The sequence below is a fragment of the Cygnus atratus genome, chromosome 2 (assembly GCF_013377495.2).
Source record: "Cygnus atratus isolate AKBS03 ecotype Queensland, Australia chromosome 2, CAtr_DNAZoo_HiC_assembly, whole genome shotgun sequence".
Lineage (NCBI taxonomy): Eukaryota > Metazoa > Chordata > Aves > Anseriformes > Anatidae > Cygnus > Cygnus atratus.
The window spans coordinates 109,677,540-109,702,136 of NC_066363.1; the positions used below are offsets into that span (position 1 = coordinate 109,677,540).

At 38.0% G+C, this 24,597-nt stretch overlaps 1 long non-coding RNA gene across 1 annotated transcript; it reads left to right on the top strand.

Annotated features, from left to right (window-relative positions):
• The first annotated feature begins 1,273 nt into the window (after window positions 1-1,273).
• On the top strand, window positions 1,274-22,855 carry LOC118256778 (uncharacterized). The gene is made up of 3 exons (XR_004781326.1): window positions 1,274-1,408; window positions 5,482-5,597; window positions 22,804-22,855. It is a non-coding gene; the product is annotated as an uncharacterized LOC118256778 (long non-coding RNA).
• Window positions 22,856-24,597: the final 1,742 nt, after the last annotated feature.

Here is a 24,597-nt window from a genome sequence, read left to right on the forward strand (position 1 = left end):
AGATTTACCTGAGAGAGAGATTTTTCTTCAACTATCAATATTTCCACATATATTAATAATTATTTTTTTTGTGTGCATGTAGGTAATGATTGTGGTAATCTTTCTCTCTTTCTTTCTTTCTTTCTTCCTTCCTTTCCCTTCCTTTCCCTTCCTTTCCCTTCCTTTCCTTTCCTTTCCTTTCCTTCCTTTCCTTTCCTTTCCCTTCCTTTCCTTTCCTTTTTCCTTTCCTTTTTCCTTTTTCCTTTTTCTCGTCTCACCTCGTCTCTTTTCAAATTCTCTTTTCACAAACATTTCCATGGGGAAGAAAAATACATTGATCTTTCTCTTTGGTTTTGAAATCAGGTACTAAAATGTAACTCCTTTTCTGTCTCTCCTCTTTATTTGTCCCCTCCAAACCTCTTCTGACAAAGGAAACAGAGAAAAAAAATTGTTAAGAAAGGAAGGAAACCTAAAAGTATAAAAGTAGGAAAAGAAACCACCAGCCATCCAATCTGAAAAATAAAATCATAAGAAATTGAGTGTTTGCTTGTTCAGGGTCTGTGATAAAAAGATGGAAATTTTCAAATCTTTCCTTCTTGCTCTTCCTGTCCCAGACTTACAAAACCTCTGATTGATATCACAAATATTTTTTCATAGCTTTTGTTACTCTTTTTCTCTGTATGCATTATAAATCTTTGGATGCTAATTTCAAATGGGGAATTTCTTAATTAAAACAACTAATCACAATAGAGTGTCCATGTGGTCCTTAATATTTCCGCATGATTAATGCAACCAGCGTGAATTTTCAATGATTTCAGTGAGTCTTCTTTTAGCACCTCACATTTTGCTAACAACTGCCTCATTTGTAGACTTTGTGATAAAAATGAAACTATACTTACATCTTAATAATGATGTGAATGAAATGTATTAAAATCCTGCAAAGGCAGTCTTCTAGTTTTAGAGATATTTTAATTTTTATGTTAGTTACACCTTTGTTTCTGAACTGACAACATATTTAAATAGTCATGGGTTGTGTACATTGTATACCAGCAAGCCAAGAAAGTACCTCTTTGGGAAATTCCATATGAAAACAGCACTCCTGAAAGCCAAAACAAATAAATCTAACATTAAAAAAAACATATTGAGATACACTTGAGAATTTATTTTGTTAGTTCTCAAAAAAAGTCAATCCTAAAGTCTTTATTAAAAATATGTCTGCTTTAATTAGTTATGTAACTTCTTCATTACATCCCTGCGTACCAGAACAACATGAAAGGAACGGGAGCAAGGAGAACAAGGAATAATAAGAGGAGCTGGTACTGCAATACACTTTTGAATAATTTGGCAGGTCTCTTTGCTTGGCGATTACAATCACAGTAGCAGATATTATCAAGCCAGCTGCAGCAATATGGCAAGATATTTTATGAAGGTAAGTTTGATGTGGGACAAATCATAGCAATTAAACAAGTATTCTTTTAACCCACAAATATGGGAAGAAGGAAGTAGCTTTAAAAAAATAAAATAAAATCATCTTTTTGTGTTTAGCCAGATAATCACTGCTTTCAGGAAGAAATTCACAAAGTACTACTACACCTAACTGAAAACAACGTGCCCATTGTGTTCCCCTTCAGTAGGATTTTTTGTATATTTCTTCATTATTTTAAGTATGCTTTCTACTTTCTGTTTTGTGTGTGTCTGTTTTTCTTTTTGTATTTTTGTTGTTTTTGTTTGTTTTTCACTGGAAAGAATTAAATAATCTAGCTGTGAGTAAGTAACATAGATGAAAGGCAATCATGTGGTCCCAGAACATGGGGGAACCATTCCCATCTCTTTTATCGACAGTAACGCTTTTGTGCACCTCTCCACCATATTCATTTCTTTAGCTAGTGTGGTTTTTTCAAGTACCAGTTCTCTGGCAGGAGGACAGTGGTCTTGTTGTGTCAGTATTTAGATTATGAGAACAACTAACAAATTGCTAAACATATATGTGTGTGTGTGTGTGTGTGTGTGTATACATACCATGTATATATGAAAAAAAATTAAATAGACATGTCCTATTAATGGCATGCTACCACAAAGAGGCCCTGATGCTGCCATGATCTTGTGTAAATGCCAGATCTAGAAATCCCACAGGGATAAAACCTGCTGAGCTCCCTGGATTATTCAGACAGTGGATCCAAGATTGAAAGCAGGACATTTTGGAAGTAAGCCCTCCCATTGAGGAGACATTTAACAATCACCCCAAAACATTTAACCACCAGCTGGGGCAGTGTTGAGTGGGTGACCATGCAGAGCTGCTTTCATGCAAGCTGCCCTGAGTAGTTTTGCAACAGTCTCAGAGCACATGATGTAGGCTGAAATGTGTTGTGCTCTGATGAGCAATGGGGAGTTGGCAGAAGGTATAGCTAACTTTGCAGTAAGGATGAAAATGGGATTGTGCTGACATTATAGAAAATGGGAAAGGATAGCTTCAGATTAGAGGCAGAAGTGTTTTCTTCGCTGGAGTGGAGGGAATGCCACCTGTCCCCATCACCTCTATTTATCAGTTAGTCAAACTGTGAGTGCCACAGGGAATCTCTGTCCATATTCTTATTTTCTACCAGCTGCAAAATAAATACATTGCAGCTGTGCCATTGGTCATAGTCGCTACACGCTTTGCTCTGCTCTGTCTTTAAAAATATCAATACACATAGCTTCACACCTTCTGTGCTCTCAGTGGGCAGAATTTATTGTTGCATGGTTTGAGCAATGCTCATGACCCTGAGAATAACCAAATCCTGCCCACAAGAGAGCTTCTGTGTGAATAATCAATTTTCTGCTCAGTCTCACAACCAAAATTTGAAAGAAAACATATTTTAGAGAAATAGAAAGTATTTCATTTTCATGCCACTGAGGTTTTGTTTTGATCTCATGGGTTATTTTTTATATAATATTAAACAAATTAGTGAATTTCAAATTGAAACATTTATTTTCTGTGAAAATCACAACACTACATGGTGTTCATTTTAGAAAAAATGGCTTTTAGAAATTTTTTTCTCCATTCCTTCTTCTGGATCAAAACATCAAGCCAGTTTTCCCAAATTCACTGAGTTGCAAAATTGTCCTAGATCTGCCTTTTTTTTTTTTTGTTAAACTTAAAATTCATTAAAACGTTTGGTCCAGCTGTAGCTGTGGTTTAATTTCTCAGAGCCAGAGGAAGAAACATAAATGTGCATAGGTGATAGTCTAATCAGTTTTAGAAAAGGACCTTTCTGTGTAAGGTCCTTGTTCCCACTGCTGGCAGCTGGCAAAAGAACTTTCCTCAAATAACAATGACTCAATAGGGAGCAAATGTGACTGTCTATACCTGGGATTTTGTATGCAGTGAACAAGCTGAAAAAAAAGAAGCTCTTTTTTCGGTTATTGTAATTGCTATGCAGAGTTCTAAAAATATATATCAAGGACATTTTTCTGGCAGAAACTTTACAGTTTAGCTTGTAATTACAAGTGCTGTTGAATACTGATTCCAATTGTCAATACTCTCACACATTAAAAACAGGCATTGAAAACATCTCCACTATTTGAGCTCGTACAATGGATTGTAAAAGATTGCAGGGCTTTCAACTTAGTCTAAATAAGGCAATAGAATGTAGGCACTATTTTTCATTCAAGTTAGATCATTGTAATGTTTATGGAATGCAGGAATGACTTAATATTCTTGCTAGAAATCTGAAGGGGGTCTCCCACTCAGAAATTTCAGATGACATTACCATTTTTCTTAAATCTCCCAGGCCCTTTATAATAGCTTGCTTTCACTCTCAAAGAAAAATAGCCCTTTCTGGCTAGAGTTATTCTTCACATTTCTGATAAATTGCAGACCGATTTGGCAATTACTCTGAATTAAAGATAGACATGTCAAACAGATCACTTAGAAGCTGATCAAGAGCAAGTAAAAGTGTCAGGATGTAAAATAGAATTAATTAAAACCAGGAAATGGCTGTAGATTTTTCTCCTATGAATAACTGTGACTCTGATTAAGCAAAGACACACAAGCATAAAAAAGCCACAGTACATCAAATAGTTTATATCGCCCTTTTTTTATAATGCTCTTCTATACAGAGGTCTCAGAGTACTTCTAAAATAACCATTTTTGTATACCAACTGGATTTCCACATTGTGCATTTCCCACTACATAGCCTAACTTACCTTGAAAACACTCTGGAGTCCTCCAACAGGACTCCTAAACATGTCAAACTCAGGAATTAAACCACCATCATTGAAGGCTCCAGGAAGGCTAACGGTTCTCTTCCAGCTTTGTGCAGTCTCTGGCACCAGTTCTTAGGTTGGCTTGGGGTATCCTGTAGTCCTGGGCTGGGGTCTGAAAGCTGCCACCTTGGTACAGTGTTTTTATTAGCACTCTTGGAAGCTGAGTATCAACAGGGTACAGGAACGTAATTATTCTTTCTAAGCCAAAGGTGGTCCCCATGGAGATCCTTTTGTTGCAATGGCTTCAGCTGTACACATTAGCTGGATAAATAGAGCTCACAGAGCTGTCAGTCTGCTGCCTTGTGCAGGATCTGTTTTCAGAGGGAAATGATTTTCTTAAATAGTTGCATATATAAATACATTGATGCATATGCACATTTAAGTATGCTATACTGCCTTCGCTGATTAAATATTTAGGCATTTATTTGCACTGTTTGTGGAAGCACAAGCAAAGAGTCTGTTTTTGGAATTAACTTGATCTAAACTGTGTTTGTAATAATCTTGATTACAATTTAGAGTATTCTGTACTGTGTTAGAAAAGGGAGAAAAAAATGGAGGGAAATGGAGCCATCAAGATTGAGACACTGTGGTTAATCCCTGTTGTCAACTATTTTCAGGATTTTGGTTACTGAAGCAAAAGGTTAGCTCTTATCTCAAGACCACTTCTACAGTGTAATTAAGCACAGAGGCAGTTTTGTTAGGCTTCTTTCCAGCAAAAGCTCCTATGACCTTTTTCTACTAAGGGTAAGCACTTTCAGCCACAACAAATGCAAGAGGTTTTCTCAGGGTGGCATCCTAGCATGACAGCCACACCAGTCCTGTCAGGAATAAAGAGATTTCATAGGAGAAACCTGAATCGGTAAATATAGCTCAGTCAGTCCTTCAGAACTTATGGTATGATGGTAAAGGAGCAAAAAGTGTGCAACTCAGCATGCCTCTCTGAGAGTCACAGTTCAGTTTGTAGCAATGGAATGAAAATAAGATTTGTCACTTATTTTCGTAGTGGGGATGTTCCCTGCCTGTAAGCCAGATGGAATTTTATATTAAAACTCTATAATTCAATAGAAGCACTAAAACAAACAACCAAAACATTTATTTGGATAAAATTTTCATATTGATTTAAAAATTATGGGTGATCTTTCATTTATTTCTCCAAATATCTTCTGGAGTGCATTTCTGTTTGCACTGTTTTGAATAATAATATTGGTATTTATTTGTACAAGTATTGGTGCCTAACTCTTTGTCTGGTTCTCCTAGGACAGATTCAGGGAGCAGAAAAGACGTGATTTAGGTGACAAAGTCACCTAATTAAGATTGAACTGACTCATACCAACAGCTGCAACAGAGAGCTGGTGAGCAGTCCAAAGCATGAAGTAAGTTCTTGAAGTATCCACTTAATAATTTTGAGTTTCAATGAATAAGACTTATTACCACTGAAACTGGAGATGAATAACAGTAGTATGAGTCTTGGTTTCTTAATGTACCTGCTGTGCAGAAAAGGAAAAGCTGTTAATGTTCCAAAAGTTGCCTTCATGAAATCCGCCATAGTACTTTCTATTCAGATTTAGAGTGTAATGTGTTTCACCATTCCAGATTACTACTTTGTAAGTCAGTGTGTAGTTCTTCTAATAGCGTTACTATTTGATTTATAATATTTGTCTAGCATAAGTAAATCTGGCAGAAGGCAATTAAAATAAAGTTCTCTAAGTTTACAAGGGTTTCAAGCCTAGAGCAAGCTTAATTAAAGTCAATCATGGGAAAAAAAGCACTTAGCCCTGCAGCCCTCCACATTTGTTAGACATCTGAATCATGGGAAAGGTTAATTAGAATCAAACGAGGAAAAAGTAAACACTCAAAGTGCTTTCTGGGGTTCATTAAATTTGAATAAGTCAAAATATGTAGTATTCAACTTTGTAACAATAACCCACACACATCTCTGTCTCCTTTCCTACAATTGCAAATCTTCTCAACTTACTGAATTAACGTACTTGGAAAGCTCAACTCTTAGTTACACCAGGCCTCCACAGCTCCATTTTGGTGGTGAAAAGGGAAGTAAATGAAAATTGTAGTCCCCTTTACATTGACAGAAGAGAGTAAAGCAACTTTTGTATAAGTATTAATTTCAAAATAGAATGATTTTTACTGTCTTTTGATTATTTCACAGACTCCTTTTCTGTCTCTGTGTCCTATGAGGGATGAAGAAGAAATAAGCTTTAGAAGTCCTATTATGATACTCTAAAGAAAATCTGCTAAGTGGGGGCATAACCAGGCCTTGGATCAAAATAACAACAACAACAAGGATAAAAATAATAATAATACAGAACAAACAAACAAACAAAGGGTATTGATTTTGCCAAACAAATCAGAGCTCAGTAAAGGATTCTCCTGAGTGAAGGACACAAATGCTTGTCTTGCCTGCATTTCCTCTTCCTCAGCAGTGGAAGACCCTCTCTTGATTGCCTGTTCCCTTGCAAGGAGGCTATTTGGTATGATCCAGCTTGTAGCCCTGGGGTCAACTGGTGTGTCAGCAGAGTCAATGCTTAAAAGGCACAGAGAAGGAAAGAGGGACTGCAACACTGCTTGTAACTGAGTTTCAAGGAAGGCTATTTGTAAGAAAGTGGTTGCCTAAGGAGTTTTATTCTGTGCAGAACAGAGAAGAAGGTGTGTGCCAAGCAACAAGAAGCAAAAAGGAGGATGCCATAGGGTAAAGGTTGGCCAAAAAAAAAAAAAAAAAGATCTAACACGAGCGAGAAAGGGAGTCTCATTTGCTTTGTTCTTGAGGGAGAAAGGAGTATGTGGAACAATCGCACAGGAAAAAGAATAATATTTTTTGTTTTGGAAATAGAAGAGAGCTGTTAGAGAGGGAAGTATGCCCACTGTATGTCTTCAAGATTAAAAAAAAAAAAAAAGTCCAAATTTCTGGGCCTCTCTGAAGTATGTAACTTCTCAAGGTTTACAAGCCCTTGTTGTCCATGGGAAATGAACGTCTCACCACTGCATTTCTTAACAAGTCATCTCTTTGTCCCCCCCCGGCATGGATTAGATTCTTATTGAAATAAAAACATTTCAAAATCATCCTATCTGCCAGTTAGATCAACTGACTGCTCTGACTGCAGTGATGTGAAAACAAACACAGTATACAGATTGCAGCTGGAATATAATTTGCTCTAAAGCTAATAGCTTTCATTTGTATTCATTACAACAAACTTTCTGTGAAACATTAACTAGTCTGTCTTCTAGTTTCCTTTTAATTTCTTAATATCCTCTCATTTGATTCTTCATCTGCAGTGTTCACAGTGATGATAAATCAGTCAGGACACCTTCATAAAAAAAAGAGGTCTTTGTCTCACTTGCACAGGGTATGACCCACTGATAACTCACATCACAAGTATGACCCACTTTTACGGAATTTGACAGACCCACGGATACTAATGCTGCAAATGTGTCTACAAAAAGCAGAAGAAGAGGGGAATGGCACTTCATCAACAGAACGCTTCAGCCTCCTTCATTAGCCACAGGCAGAGAAGTTGATTCTGCTTCTGTGCTACAGGGCTGTCACCTGCATACAGTAGTACAGGGTCCTGTAGCTTTTGCCTCACAGATTATAAAGCCAAAAAAGGTCCACTGCTAACTGCTCTAGGTTGACAACCTCCATAGTACATTCTGAACTAGAGTACAGTATTGAGAAAGACATTCAATCTTGACTGCAATATTTCTGCTGACGGAGAATTTACTATAACACCAGCTAAATTGTTGCAGTGCTTAAATTCCTTTATTCTATGGAAACTTCTAGTCTGACTTTTCCTAATTGTATAGCCATCTGATCCTCATTCTACTCTCACATAGTAGACTGGCAGTAGCTGATAAAAACTTTCTCATCTCTATGTGGGCAAATGCAGCCTTCCATTACACCACAACTTTCAGTTTATTACTTCCAGCTATGCTATCTATTGCTTGAAAGCAGTAGACAGATAAAGAGATGATTAAAAGGAGAAACCATGAATATAATCAGAGAATTTGAAAATCAATCTTGTAGCCTACGAAGGCAACAACAATCACAGTGATGCTGAAATTGTTTATTTTATTCTTGGCTTCATGACAATCTGTCTGTATAGCTTTCTAACTGTCAATAAATCCAAATGTCATTCTCTTTGTTATGAATCAAGAAATTCATCCTATTTCAGCATCTTGATCCATCTTCTTTTTTCTGAGTTGGCTTTAGGATACCTTCCATTATCTCAACACTCTCATAATGCTTACACTTTAACTTGATTTTGTTAATCAGAGCTTAAGGTTTTCAATTAGTTACTTCCAGGGGGTGAGGAGAAATTTCCTGCTGCTTTTGTTTATTTGTTTTCTCATCTAGTTCTTGCATGTCATCAGTGGCTTGCAACATCTAGATCACGATACAGAGCATTTAGGCCAATACTCTGAGGGAAGTTTGTGTCATTGGTGTGTCTACTCACAAACTTGAGTTTAATCAGTTGGACAGCACTTTGTCTCCTTTTCATGGTGATGGATCTTGAGGTTTATTTGGTATATTTCTTGGCCTTCTGATAAACCAGAAGATATGGCTTCCAAGATACTGGAATTATTTAGGTTCACCTGATCTGATAATTTCCTTACCATTGCAGAGGCACTGATCACAAGCTGGACTCTTCTATCCATTGTCCATAACACACATCTTTTGAAGACTGAAATTTCTGGCTTACCTAGGAAAAGTCTTTGGGCTTGATTTGTGGAAACAGAACAATGTTTTGAATATATTTTGATACATCAAATATCATGAGTTAATTGTTCCCTCTGGCCCCAAATTCAGTGTATACCTCACACTTTCTTCCTGATCAATGCAAGTTGAACTTCTCATCTCACACAACTCTGTATAATTCATGGTTTCGGCCTTCAAAAAAGAAGCTACGAAGATAAGAAGCTTTCAAATAAAAGTTTCTGACAAACTTCTTGAATTGTTAACACCAAAGTGGGGACATTATCCTTTTAGTGTTTTCGCTGTTATCAGTAGCTGTAAGCTAATGTCTTTGCTGGTAGTTTACAGTCTAGATGCTTTTGAAAGGAAACTTCCATTAAACATTTCCTGACTGGCAGATGCCATGAGGGGGAAGGTTAATATAACTTTCAGCAGGGAGAAAGCACAGTCCATTCTCCACTCTACATCACTGCTCAAAGAGATGTAGTGTGGAGAAATAGTAAACTTGAAGGGAAAGAACAGGGAGAAAATAAGAGCATAGACCTACCTATCAGGAACAATCTTACCAACCAGAAAACAGGAAACACCAGTGTGTTTAATGGTGAGGGAAAAAGATGGAGAGGGAAATGCAGCTTCCTATTCATATGTTAATAACAAAAGCAGATAGCCTGATAAGCAACATGTGTGTAACAAAAATGTCATAAAATGAAGCCATAAAACCAAGCTACTTTTGGGAAAAGATGTCTATTCATGGAGTTAAACCACAATGCCAAATGTGAAATACAGCATGTTGAAGGATATAGATGTAAAGGTGGTGCAGGGTGTAATAATATGTTGGAAAGATTTGCTATAGTTTCGCATGGGTTCAGAAATGGAAAAATTATGAAAAGTCTAAACAAAAAGATTTCTTTTTGTATTTCTGTAATAATGATCTGTTTTAGACTATAATCAAAACAATCAGAAAATGAGTATTATAGCAATTCTGAGCAGTCCTAAAGGTAAACTGAATAAAAGAAACAGGATGGTATAACATAGTAATTCAATTGGGTGAAAGTTGTTTTCCCAAGGGTATGCAAAATTTGATAAATCAGTTCCTTCTGTGGGCCTAATTCCTGCAGCATCTCTGAAATTCTGCAACAAAATCACTTCCAGTCTTTCTGAAGAAATGTACCTCTGTGCTTTGGGACATTTTCATTCCTGTGAGTAACACTTCCAGAAAATGCTGCTTTCAGAAAGGATGAAACACCCTTTATGACGCTTCAGTTCTCCAGCAGCGAGTGTTTATGGAGACCTAACTCCAGTGGCTAATTTCACCTTCTGAAAAAAAGCCTACTGAGTTGGAAATCCATTCCAAATATTTTGACTGTTTGCAATACTGCACAACAGTAAAACAAATTCTTTGCAGAATAATAAAATAATAAGCGAAACTTTTGTACCTGCCAGCATACATCAGAGTACGAGACTGTCTGCAAGACATGAGAGGTCCAGGATCTCCTGAGTTAAGCTCATACCTGTGACACTGACTTGTTTATGCAGCTTTGGCAAGACAAACTACTCTCTGTCTCACCTCTGAATCTACCTGAGGCAATTTACATCCAGGAACTATTACATATTGGAGTATTGACTGCTACAACGTACTGTAGTAAGTAGAGAAGTTTAAAACATGGCTTTTATTCTGTCCTCCCCTATTGCCTGCATCATCTTCACTTCCACCATGCAGTAGGACTGCTAGTACATTAAGAGAAGGGAGCACGATCCTTGCTGTGTTGCCATTACTGGTAGCAAGAAGGAGGGACAGATGGGACAATTTGCACTGATTCTGTATATCTGTGTAATGTCAGGTATTGAAGTCAGTAGGGAGCTTATTTCATGGTTGTAAACATGGCTCTTTGAACCTTTGGCAGTGTTCTCTCCTGAGAGTGAAGCGTGACCATGCCCTGCAGCGGTTTGGATCCTGATGTCATTCACCACTAAATAAACTCATCAAAACTACCTGCATGTGTGTCCGTTATCCACCCCCAGCACTGTATTTGCCAAGTGTCTCAATGTATCCCTTTGTATTTGGAAAATAAAAGCAGGTCCAGAATTACCAAGAAAAAAATTTAAACATGAAGGTCTTGGTGACCTAGTGATTCCACTTACACTAGGGCAACCCCTGCAGATAGAGAGCATGGTTATTAAACTTGGTAACACCTTTTCAGTCTAACTCCATTTAACAGATTCTGTCTTACTCCATGAAGTTTGTCATCTGAATAGCCCACAATAGTAATGGCAAAATACCATCAAAAATGACTTATTTTGTTCAACAAACCTATATACAATTAAAACCTTCAGCAAAACACAACATGCTTTCTTACTTTTCCCTGCCTTCCACAACAAAAGTAATATTGTGGCAGACAGGAAGATATCTCTTTCCATCCAGTTTTTCTTCACAGTGATTCTGAAAGCCAAAGAAAGAGGCTTTCCATTTGCATTCCCAGCACTAATAAATGTAATAAAGCATTTAAAAAGATTTAGCTGTCAAGCAATAATTCATGGCTGAATTCTTCTAACCACTGCAAAATGTACCACCCTAGTAGCTTTCAAGCATTAAATATGAGAACACTACTGTTTGTATGTACATTGATATAAATGCACCATTAATTATATAAACTGTTAGCTGAAAAATTAATAATACCTTATCTCTGAGGTCAATTATATATAAACAAAAGTAACAAGTAACTGTTTACTATAGCACAGGAGGGATTCAAATGCAATATAAATTATAAAAGCAAATCATTAGAAGCTTTTTTTCCAGTCAGATATTGCTATATTATTATATCAGAGTACAATTAGGAAAGTATATCAAGATCAGAAAATTCAAACAGTCATCTGCTTTATTTTTTTTTTTTTTCTGAAATGTGGGCTCAAACTTTCACAAGGAAAGAAAATAGACATTTCTGATAGATAATAATAGAATACTAATCGGAAGAGATTGTAGTATAACACCAGCTCTTAAAAAGGGAACTACAGATCATTTTGTGGAGTTCTGATGAATAAGCTGGTTGTGTGACTCTTCTTTCCTCTCGCTTTCACCTGTTTAATTACGTTAAATTCTAAGTGTGCTAGTCATGACAGTCACCCTGGTTTGACTTGCAACAATTAAATATAAACTGGTAGTATGACAGGCTTTCACAAGCATTGCTGCATTTGTAACCAGAATGTTATGCACTCTCCCTTCACCCCAAAGACTTTTAAAAAGTCTTCTTTTAAAAGGTAATACAAACATTGAAGAGTTTGTACGATACAAAACATACCATGGCCCATTATCACAGGAAGCAAAGATCATGGACAGATTTTGAAAGGCTTCACAGAAAAAAAGATTGAGCTACTACCTGCAGAGTAAGCAGGGATTCGAGACTTCACTGTTCTATTTCAACAGCCCCAAGGATACTGATGGCACTGGAAAATTATACCTGAGAATGTGCTTTCCTCTCAGTGTGTCTGTGTAATACACTAAAGACTACTTTTTTGGGGGGGGGATGGGGGGGGGGGGAGGAACGTGACCTAATGTTTCACAGTGAAGTCTTTTAAATTTATATAAGGAAACATATTTCAAATTAAACAAAACAAACTTCAATTTGATCTGCATATTGAAAGATAAATACCACCTTAACATGAGTCCCTGGTTCATAAAAACACCTTCATGTGCAAGCCATAGAAGTATCTATGTCTTTGCTGGTGGATCTTTTTCTGAGCTGTCCTCAGACACCTTGCCTCCACCTTCACGCAGAACAGTGCAGCTGCAGTTGATGCCAGCAAGTAATCTGAAATGCTGTTTTAGGTATACTACAATGGTGGATCTCAGTTGGAGTGCTGATTCACTACATCAAAAGCAGCATGGCCAGCAGGTTGAGGGAGGTGATTTTCCCCCCTCTACTCTGCCCTTGTGAGACCCCACCTGGAGCACTGTGTTCAGCTCTGAGGCAACTAACACAAGAAGGACGTGGGTGTATTAGAACAAGTCCAGATGAGGGCCATGAGGATGATCAAGTGGCTGGAGCACCTCTCCTATGAAGACAGGCTGAGGGAGTTGGGGTTGTTCAGCCTGGAGAAGAGAAGGCTCCAGGGAGACTTTACAATAACTAAAGGGGGCCAACAGGAAAGATGGGGAGGGAGTCTTTGTCAGGGAGTGCAGTGACAGGACAAGGAGGAATTGATTTAAACTAAAAAAGGGTAGATTTAGATTAGACATTAGGAAGAAATTCTTCACTCAGAGGGTGGTGAGGCCCTGGCACATGTTGCCCAGAGAAGCTGTGGATGCCCCATCCCTGGAGGTGTTCAAGGCCAGGCTGGATGGGGCTTTGAGCAACCTGGTCTGGTGGGAGGTGTCCCTGTTCATGGAGGGAGGTTGTAACTATGTGATCTTTAAGGTCCTTCCAAAGCAAACCACTCTATGATTCTATGAAGAAAACAAAGTTGCATTTCATGCATTAAGCAGCTTTTAAAGCAAACAAACAAAACCACATCCAAACAAACAAGTAAAAAAGGGAAGGGAAGGGAAGGGAAGGGAAGGGAAGGGAAGGGAAGGGAAGGGAAGGGAAGGGAAGGGAAGGGAAGGGAAGGGAAGGGAAGGGAAGGGAAGGGAAGGGAAGGGAAGGGAAGGGAAGGGAAGGGAAGGGAAGGGAAGGGAAGGGAAGGGAAGGGAAGGGAAGGGAAGGGAAGGGAAGGGAAGGGAAACTACTGGACAAATAACTTTCTCTAAAAATCTATCAGTAGTAATAAACTTTTAACAGACCACATGCCAGGCTGAAGAAGTACAAAGCTCTCCACTTTCTACTTGCTGGACCCTTTCTTCCTTTACTGTAATGGCTAGGCTATGGACCACATAGGATAGATTTGCATGTTACCTCTCCAGGTGTTTTACTCAGCAGTTCTTCAAACACTGAGAAGAAAACCTGGCATTGTCTTACACACACAGAATGAAAAACAAAATTGTGCTTGTTGTAGACTGTTGGGTTGTTGCTGAAACAAACCCTGTAGCCCTGGCCAGATATAAGTCTCAGGAAGAGCTTCATTGGAAGGAATCCTCCCAAACAGCTGCTGTCCCTAACAGATGTGCCAGCACAGCACAGCAACAGGAGAGGCAGTTTCCATAGTGATTGCAAACTTTGCTCTTGTTCTTCATTCTGTGGTGCCAATAAGTGGTCACTGAGTTGCTCCATGTCAATGCAACAGTCATGAAAGTCTTTTACAAGCAGGAGTCTGGATATAGGCACAGGAGGCAAAATGACACCTGCAACACACCCTGGCTGTTTCTAGGCTCCACATGGAAAAAAAAAATAAAATCCTTCTATCCTTTTCTCAATACACTGCTACTTTAAGAGTCATACTAATACCAGATTTTTGATTATTTCAGGCTTGTAATGATACCCAGCACTTTCAAAACTTGCAAAATAGGATGACATTAATATTAAGTTGCATGAACAGCAGCAAAAGAAAATTACATCAAAAATGTGTGATATTTCAAAGAACCATACCAAATGAGTTAATTTGGAGTTATGCACAAAGATAGGGTTATCAGAATTGAAAGAATGATTCACTGTGAATAATGTGCTCACTGTAACGCGTAGCATAGGTGCTATAGTACAAAACGATAAACCGTGGCAAGTGATGGTAGGAAATGGCCAAATACAGACATGATATAAAAAATAAAGGAGAAAAATAATGGAAATTTTTCATTTGCATTTCACAGAAAAAGGCTCATTATCTGAAACTGAAAATTCCTGTGGTGTTTCTTAATTCTATTTGAATTGATAGGAAACATGGATGGTTTCCTACCTATTGAACATCTGAGGACAATATTTAGATTTAAATTCCCAGAATGAACATTATCATCATCTTTGTTTTGAAGATCACTGTATCTAGTATTTTGGTCCTGTTGCTGTGTGTTTGATATACAACCGTATCAAGACTTTTGGGGTTTTGATCAGTTTTGGGGCCAGAGGAAGACTTGATTTTTGACTTTTGGGAGGCTTAATCAGGAGATGGATTTTCTGATTCTGACATTTGAGGGATGAAGTATGGAACATCAAGAACTTCAGATGTCCCCAGTGTAAAAATGAGTGAGGTAAATTGCAGGCTTAATCACTGCAGTCAACAGCATCTTGAGAGCTGTTCCATTGACATGAGGATGGAAAGTGGCTGCTCACAGTGCTCACACCTCCTCCAAAACCCACTCTCAGTGGCAATCATAAACAGGCCTCTAACAGTTACATATAAATCACTTCTGAAGGATGGTCTTAGGGACAGTGTACTCTCAGATTTACCTCCTTCCTGGGATTTACCAGCAGTGTAATATAAGTGCCAAAATATCCTCAGGAGAGCCCACGGAAACCCAGACAGGAACTCCTCTCTGAGTCAGAATTAGCTATTATGGTACTAGCAGCAGCCAGCAACTCCTGTGGTGCAACCTGCCAGCTCTGGAAAGTTTCTGCATGTTGTGCTCGAGAGTTCACTGGCCAGTTCCCTAGCGGGACAGATGGTGAATCTGATTTTGAAGGTCATTAAAGCGCACTGAGGGAGAAGATACCCAACTGGACTGGATGTGACCAACATTAGAAAGAAGCTGAGCAAATTATTCATAGCGATGAACCATAGGCATCTCAACTTCCTTTAGTGTTACTTCAAAGTTCTGTTTTAGGTGTAGATATTTGCATTTGCAAACTGGGAAGTTTTGCTGTAAGTTGGGCAAACACCTATTGGAAGTAAAAGAGGAATAAAAAAAAGGAACTTAAGCAAAATTTTGGATGATAGAATAACTTTGAGCAGTGCTCTGTGGCTCTGGAAAGAAGAAAACAAGCAAAATATTGGAGACCTAGACTGTGAGGTAAAGTATTTTCCAGAGCAATAGAGAAGTATTAATGTTTTTGTGCAAGTTTTTGGAAAAAACTCATTCATGGCAGACGTCATTCACCTTCAAGAAACACTTTCTACAGCTGGAACAGGTGCATGGAGTGACTGTGAAGATAGAAAGGGGAATAAAAAGCTTGTCTTACACAAGAGAATAGAAGTGCTTAGCTTTTTTCACCTAATAAAATGAAAGCTGAGAGGAGATACTATTGCCATCTATAAATATATCAGTAGGCAAACATTAAGGAGAGAGGATAAGTCATTGTTGACAAAAAATATACGACTGCAAATTAGCTATGAATTTTAGTCTGGAAGTAGTAAAATTCAGTACAAAGCAAAGTACAAAACAAAGAACGTACCTTGGTTGATCAGGGTAATATTTTTTCCTTAAATGAAAAGACCATAACAAGCTGTGTGACAGCTTTCAGTGTTATCAGGTGAGAGCGCCCTGCTGTTACACAAGCTTTCCCTTTGCAATCCAGTGACACCTTTTCCTCTAAAAGGCAGATTTGGCCTGCACTTAGTGCCAAGGTGCTGAATGAAATATATTCACATGAAATTAAGTTGAGGTTAGAAATCAGTTATCGTGCTCAGGACTCATTTTCATGAATGATTTGTATGTGGGAATTACCATCCTAGCAACAGGACCGGACTTGTAACCCTGTGAATAACACAGCATCTCCTCACCTGCAATCAAGTGGAGAAGGAGTCATTTGATTTTGTCCCTTAATTGAGTAATTGCATGTTTTGGTTAGCAGGCTACTGTTATATTCTTCAAATGCTATCCCTTCAAGAACCACATTTCCTCAGAGTAGCTCTTCTTTTCCTTTTTCTTTCTGCAATCAGAAAATAATAATACATGATGCAAACATACCAGCAGTGTGGTGAAGAAGCCATTTACTTGTTTGTAGCTTCCACATCTGCCTTATATAAAAATCACTTAACACTGCTGGCAACTTCATTTTGCACTAAAGACCAATATTATTCTAAGCTTTAACTCAGCTGACATTTACTGTGTTGGCTAATGTTAAAGGCGAAGCCAAGGATAAATTAATTGGTGAAGCTATTTTACTAATTCATCATGCACTAACTTATTCAATTTCATTAGTGATTTACTGACTCACTTATGGGTCCTTATTTTTTATAATAGTTGTATAAAAGGCCAAATCAAAACGATTAATTTATAAAGACATTTCCAAATTTTCCAGTTCTGTATTGACAAAAAAAAAAAAAAAAAGGAGCAAAAACAAAACCAAAAAACACTCAGATCCATAAACCAAGTCCTATTTTAATCCTGTCAAAGCTCTCAGTATCTGGGAAAACTATGACACTGCCTTGAGATCTGATTTTTCCAGAACTGATAACCTAAACACAGCATGGCCTTTTCAATATTTCAGTACGAGATAGGCAGACCTGGAGCAGGCCAGATTACTGAAGTGGGGCTGCCATCGGCCCTTTCCCTATGATGCACTGCACAGGGTGTGCATGCAGCATGTACAGCAGCACTGTGTGGGGCTCTCTGCACACAGCATTGCACCACATGGCTGGGGTTGCCGGTTTCAAACAGATCACCTGCTGACGCGTCTGTGCTGTCATCTCCTACGTGTCCAGTCCCAGTGACAGGACCATTTTGGCTCCTGGTGCCCTGGGAGGCATCTGGGAGCAGGGTGATGAAAAGCACCTGCAAGATAGTAACCTCCTCATCTCAATGACTGGAAGTTCTTCATCCGCAGGCCCTCCACTAGTTTGCACAAATAAGAGCTTTTAGCAATATAAAACAGCTGTATATTTTTTATTTTAAAACCAAATTGAGATTCTGACATTGCAGTGTTCCTGAAGTGGGCCCTAAAGTATTTACATCTTTAATGTCTCTCTGTTCAAAGTATGTGCAGGCATTGCATAAAATGTTAGAGGGAGATAGATGTATTATTGCAAACTGCTGTACCATTATTTTTCAGCACACTTACACTCAGCAGTCTAGGTTAGGTGGCATACCCACATTGACAAATTCCTGCTAAATGTAAGTCTGTCTTGTTCAGCTTCCTCAGGCTTGCAAAAGCTGTTACAGAAAAACAGTAAAGACATCTGCCATAACTTGTGTTTAAGAACTTTTTGCACAGACTGAGAATCAAGCATGCTGATAATTCCTCAGTCTCAGGGAACAAGACTGCAATTTTTTTTTGCAAATCAGGATAAATGGGCATCAAGAAAAAGATGCAATTTTCCCTGCAGTCTTGGACTTCCCTGTTCTGCAGAAGCTTATAATGGTAAATTGACTATGAATGGATTCAGATTCCTCAAATTTGCCACATTGCACCAGAAATATCTCAGAGATGGGACATGTAATGCTGGGGACAGATGGGAAAAGTGTTCCGCTTTCTAATTCTAGAGGGGTGGCCTCCTCAAACATGAAATGGGCTCAGGAATAAGTACTTGATCCAGTGCCATCCTAGAATCACAGAATGGTTGCCATTGGAAGGGACCTTGGGAGGTCATCCTTGCTTAAGCAGTGAAAGAAGGATGCCCAGGATCATGTCCAGGTTGCTTTTGAAGATTTACAAGGAGGGAGATTCCACAGCCTTTCCAGGCAACCTGTGCCAGTGCTCTGTCACCTGCACGGTACAGAAGTTTTTTACCGACGTTCAGAAGGAATCCCTTGTGGTCCAGTTTGTGCCTATTGCCTCTTGTCCTGGCACTGGGCACCACTGAAAAAATCCTGGGTCCATCCTCTTTGCACCTTCCCTTCTGATATTTATGCACATTGATAAACTCCCTCCTGAGTCTTCTCTTCTCCAGGCTGAAGTTCTAGCTCCCTCAAATGTTTCTCAGAGAACCGGCGCTCCAGCCCCTTCATCATCTTTGTGGCCCTCCTCTGGATTCTTTCTAGTGTATCCAGGTCACTCGTGTACTGGGGGACACAGAACTGGACCCAGCACTCCAGGTGTGACCTCACCAATGCTAAGCAGAGGGGAAAGATCATCTCCCTCAACCTGCTGTCAATACTTTGCCTAAAGCAGCCAAGAATTAGCCTTCTTAGCAGCAAAGGCACACTGTTGACTCATGTTCAACTTGGTGTCCACCAGGACCCCCAGGCCCCTTTCTGCAAAGCTACTTTCCAGGATCATACTCCTGTGGTCCATTACTTACTGGCTCCAACTAGACTTTGCATCACTTCAACACCCTCTGGGTCTGGTCATTTAGCTGAAAGGGACTAAGGGATTAACGGGTTTTGTCTATAACAACAGGCTGTTATCATCCCAAAGAATCACAGAATGTTAGGGATTGGAAGGGACCTCGAGAGATCATCTTATACCTTCTTTTCAAAAGTTACTTTAAATATTTATTATTATGATGTTGTTATTTGAAGATAGACAAAATAAGTAATGAATTTTTGCATACAAGTGGTAACACTAAATTTCCAAAGTGCTGAATGTCGTACCAGTAACATCTACCATGACTACCATACTGTCCTTTTCTGCAAAGATAAGTTATCATGCAGGAAGCCAGAATATCTTGTAGAGTGAGTAAAGGTGGGATATGCTTATCATATTCTAACACTCCACCCTTTTCTTTGAAAACCCTTTGGAAGCAAATGTGCAAATACTAGCAAGCAATTCTCTTATCTGTTCTTGGAATGAACTTCTTAATTAGGATATTTGCCACCATCATGAAGAACAATGGTTAAAGTCAAGAGTTAAAAATGTCAAGCTTTTACAATATAGTTTTAAAATGTTGTGAGATGTATGTGAAATATTCTTTAAAATTTATATGTGTCTGGTCTGTTGCTTGGCAGACTGCAGAGTAAAAAGAACACATAAATAGTTTAAAAGAAGAATTCTGGAACCCTAAAAGGTGAGACAGAAACTTTTTATTTATTCCTCAGGGGGAAAAAAAAAAAAAAAAAAAAAAGAATGATTCAAGCAGTAAAGAATCTGGCTGGGCAGAAAAAAATTAATCTAGGCTTTTTACAGCACCGGAGCTCTCATTCTCCACTGACTGAAAATATAGTCAGGCTTGTAAACCAAATTACAGGTTTTTACATGGGTCATGTATTCAATTTGTCCTCTGAGGACTGGCTTAGGACACTATGTTAGTTAGGATTGGAGTAAAGCAGGTTGAGGGGTGACCTAAATGCTACAACTTCCTGAGGAGGGGAAGTGGAGATGGAGGTGCTCATCTTCCCTCCCTGGCATCTAGTGACAAGATGTGTGGGAATGGATCAAAATTACAGCAGGGAAGGTTCAGACCAGTCACTAAGAAAAACCTCTTTACCAAGAGTGTAGTTAGACACTGGAACAGGCTTCCTAGAGAGGTGGTTGATGCCCTGTATCTATGTTTAAGAGGCATTTGAATAATGCTCTTAATTATATGTTTTAACTTTGGATCAGTCCCAAAATAGTCTGACAGTTGGACTTGATGATCTTTATAGGTCCCTTCCAACTGAAACTATTCTAATCTATTTTATTCCTAGCTCACCAATAAAATGCAGAACTGGGTCCATTGTGAATAACTCTAGAGTTACCTCCAACTTTTTCAATAAAAAAAAAAAAAGTTTTTTCAATAAGCTAGCAAAGGTTAATTTGGTTCGTTATGTTGTTGCTGTGTGGTTTTTCTTGCCCTCTCCATACTACGTTCACCAGCTGCTTCTACTTGGCAGGCCACTGTCTTCTCAAGGAAGAGCACTGAAAAACACACATTTTCTTCTTGTCCCTCAAAAGTGTGCCTACGTTTTAAAAAAGAACACCACCCTCAGGAATGGGCATAATGACCCCCTTGCTCTTCTTCTTCCCTTTTAAATCTGTCAAAATTTAGTGTATATATAACAAGGATTATGCCAGACACACTGTTCACTGAAAATGGACTGAAAGCACTTAGTTATTTCATATAAATCTCTACTTCTTGCCATCACATCTTCTATTAAAATTTATGAGTGGTGCCAAGCAGAATGAACAGAAATATACTAGTGTATGTGAGGGAAAGAAACAGCACCAGATTGTTATTAATGTATTACATTTATATATTGATAGTGCCTAAAACATGAGCAAACTGAGTTCCATTATATAAAGCACCTATAAGCTCACAAAATTTGAGAACTACAATCAGTTTCCAGTACCCTGACATCTCACTGGTATAAAGAAGGGGGAGAAAAAGTTGCGAAAAAATTCACCAGCATTGGAAGTAAATGAATCCAAGGATAAAATAAAAAGCTTAACATTGCATATATTCTACCTGATATCAGCATGAAAGCATTTTGGTATGCTGATAAACTATTCACATTATACAATTATGTTTTTTGATTTCCCAGTGGAGTAAAGCTGTATGATTTGCTGTTGTGTGTACCTTACTCCATACAGAGCTAATTTCTTCAGGAGATCATTAGTTCTGCATAAACTTTATTATATTTACACCTGAAACTCTTTAAAATCCTTCATGCTTGAAAGACTGACTTGCATGGGCCAGGAAATTTCAACCTGTTTATATGCCTCCCCAAGGCCTCTAACTCTTCTCAAATCAAGGCTTTCTTTCCATCATTTTCAAGCCACTCAAACTTCATTTTCACATTTATCACTTCAGTTTTAAGAAATATCATGTATTTGTCTTTTGTTCTTCTCCATTCAAATAGAGATTGGTAGAGAACCCTTGGGACTTACAGGATCACTATATTTCCTTTTGCTTGGAGAGAGATTTCATGAAAACCTTTAATTTCTGCCTTGTAAGGTAGGAAGCAATGTTCTTCACTACCAAGATTAAATTTGCAGTATTGTGGTCATCTTTAACAGCACAAGCTTTATTACTACTGCTTACAACTAGATGCAGTTTCAGTCTGTTGTTTAAAGGTCTCCAGAACTTTTTATCATCTAATCTCACAGAGTGAGCTCCAACTCGGAAAAGATACCTACTAAGACCGGCTGGTTTCTCTGCTGTGAAGACCCATTTTTCTCTTTAAGTTTTCTGCACACAAACTGGGGGAGGTAGGGAACTGATTTCTGCTAAATCATGTTCAAGTTACTTAATTTTTGTGACATATCTTTAAATGAACTATGTAGTAAAACAGTTCCATTGTAAGGAGAGTAACTGGGCCATATTCATTAGCAATTTCTAAACATTAAGGTAGACTTATGGCTGGAATACCACAAAACAACCAGAACATACCTATAAACTTAGATGATTTTAATTTTCACAACATCATATGAAATAATTTGTTTAGTGAGTTAGGTATTGCACTTAAGAGCTAATATTTTGAAGTCCAGTTAAAAAAAAAAAAAGTGAATGCTTCCCTCTCACCACTTCACACCTCTGAAGTGCTTGTCTTCATGACTTTTCTTGTTAAATTTGATATACATTTTAAAAACCAAGAAAACAAACAAACGACAACAACAACAAACATCACAAAACTTCCCATCTACATTGTTAAGCACATAATCTTGCTTTGTTTAAATTATTTCAAACTTCTAATGTATGCAGAATGAAACATAAAATTTCTAGCATTAGGCCTCTACCATCAGAAAAATTCAGGCTGTATGAAGTAATTTGTTATTGTTAATAGCTGGAGTTATCTGCTCAATAAAGACTCTGGACCAATTCACACTAACATAAATTACTGGCAGCACTTATTAAAATGTTCATTTGTTGTTTAATGATGGCTTTAAATGATAATTTATCTAGTTTAATATCTTATTAAAAATTTAAGAGCTACATGCTTGGCAATTAATTTATGCATTACCAGAGATAAAATGTAAGAAGATAAATTCAGGTAAATGTATGTGGGTATAGATTTTAATCATACTAATGTCTCCGTCCGAACTCTAGAGTCTGCTTGCCAAAAGCTGGGAGTCTAAAATAGGAACTGATCCAAAGATCTCAGGGTGATATTCCGTCTTAAATGTCTTCATCAAAATACTTCTGATGCTGTTAAACTGATAAAAATCAAATCAGTCTTCTGGAGGACTTGATAGTGTCCTTTTTTTTTTTTTTTTTTTCAGAGACAGAAGTAGAGATGAAATACCGCTGTAAAGAGGACTTCCCCCCAGGAAGTATCTGGCAAATGGACCTCTCTGACATGGTGAGAGCCCATCTGTTAGGCTGATAGTGGTGCAGCGGTAGTCAGTAAGGTGGGAGTGTCCAAAATCCTGTGATTAATGATGCTGACTGCACTTTTGTGAATGTTGGGAGAAAGTAAGAGGACTGCAAGATAGCACAATTTGCCATTGACTTGACATTCTTTAAGTTAATCAGAACAAGGATGAGAATAAAGACAGAAGAACTGAAGGTTTCAGTCCCAGTAGATACACAAATGAAATTTAGGTTCAAAAAGGAAATTAATATCTGTGAGAATCACTAATGTCCTCTGCTCCAGTACCTGCATGGAAACTCAAGAATATTGCTAAATGATAGAATGTGGAGGCAATGGGAATCAGGTGATGGTAACTCTACGATGACTAAAGTTGCTGTAATCCAGAACAATTTGCTTTGCATTCCCAGAATAAATAATCCCAGAAGAGCAGTACTGCTGTCCTTTCTGCCTAACCTAAACAAGATCAAACTGTGAAAGATAACATAGCAGTAAAGAGCCTGTGAGGAACTTTCCTACTGATTTTCTTATGGTATCCTTACATTTTTGCTCAGACTTGCACACAGTTGCACCAAAGCTCCAGCTGCTCAACACAGGCTTGGAGGACAATTGGTGGCAGCTGGTCCATGCTGCTGTACACCCCTCCAGCACCCTGCAAAGCTGCTGGCAGCTCACAGCAGAAATGTTAATGGGCAGAGACGTGCTCTCGTCTGATACATGGGAATCGCACATTTTGTTCATTATGATGACACAGAAACTGCTCTGACCAAAAGCTAAAAAATTGTAACTGATCTGTTTTACACCTATCCTGCTATATTATCCTCCCCCCTTTTCTTGCTTAGGTTTGTTTCTTATACATGCATATATGTTTGTCTTTGGATTTTTTTTTTTGTATAAAGTTCCTGGTATAAAAAAGAATTGATGCAGATGGCAGCAACATGACTTCATTATTTTTTTTAGCTTAGGAATGTATGAAGTAAACATTTTCCTTGTTTGTATTTTGAGGAAGTTATTTTTTTACAGAAGTTTTTAGTTAATCTCAACCCTGACAAAGGTTCAAATATGTATCTCACAGGATACATCTTTGATAAAAGAAACATAGTGTTAAACTCTGTTATGAAATCCATGTAACAGCAAAATCCAGTTCAAAATCCTGAAAAATATGAGAGTGTACCTGCACTGAAATACCAATTTATTGCTGTGTAATAAATGGTTATCTGTTGAGTAAAATATAATTTGACCAAATAAAAAGTTGTATACATCAAAACCAATTTATAGTATTACAAGAAGTTATGCTGTATGGTTCATACATTTATCATGACTTCAGCTCCATGCAATTGTTTCAAACAATTAATCTGCTGCTTTGTTTACTTCGATAGGTTCATTTCTACCTAATTATCCTGGACAATAGCAAAAAAAAATAAGAAGCAAAGAAAATGGACCTTGAAAAATTTCAAAGGCTAGTCTCCCCTCTTCACTGTATTTTTGAAGTCTTGGCAATGAGAGGAACAAAAAAGAACCCTGTTCATGTTTAGGATCCCCCCTCTTTTTTTTTTTTTTCATAGAACCAAGTTCCCCAAACGGAGCTTCATTGCTTATATTAAAAATCATGAATAAAATAGATACTTTGTAAAACAAAAGCAAATGTAAGTTAGACTAACAAGACTATTAACTTCTGCTTATTTCCAGAAGGGAATTGTCTTTA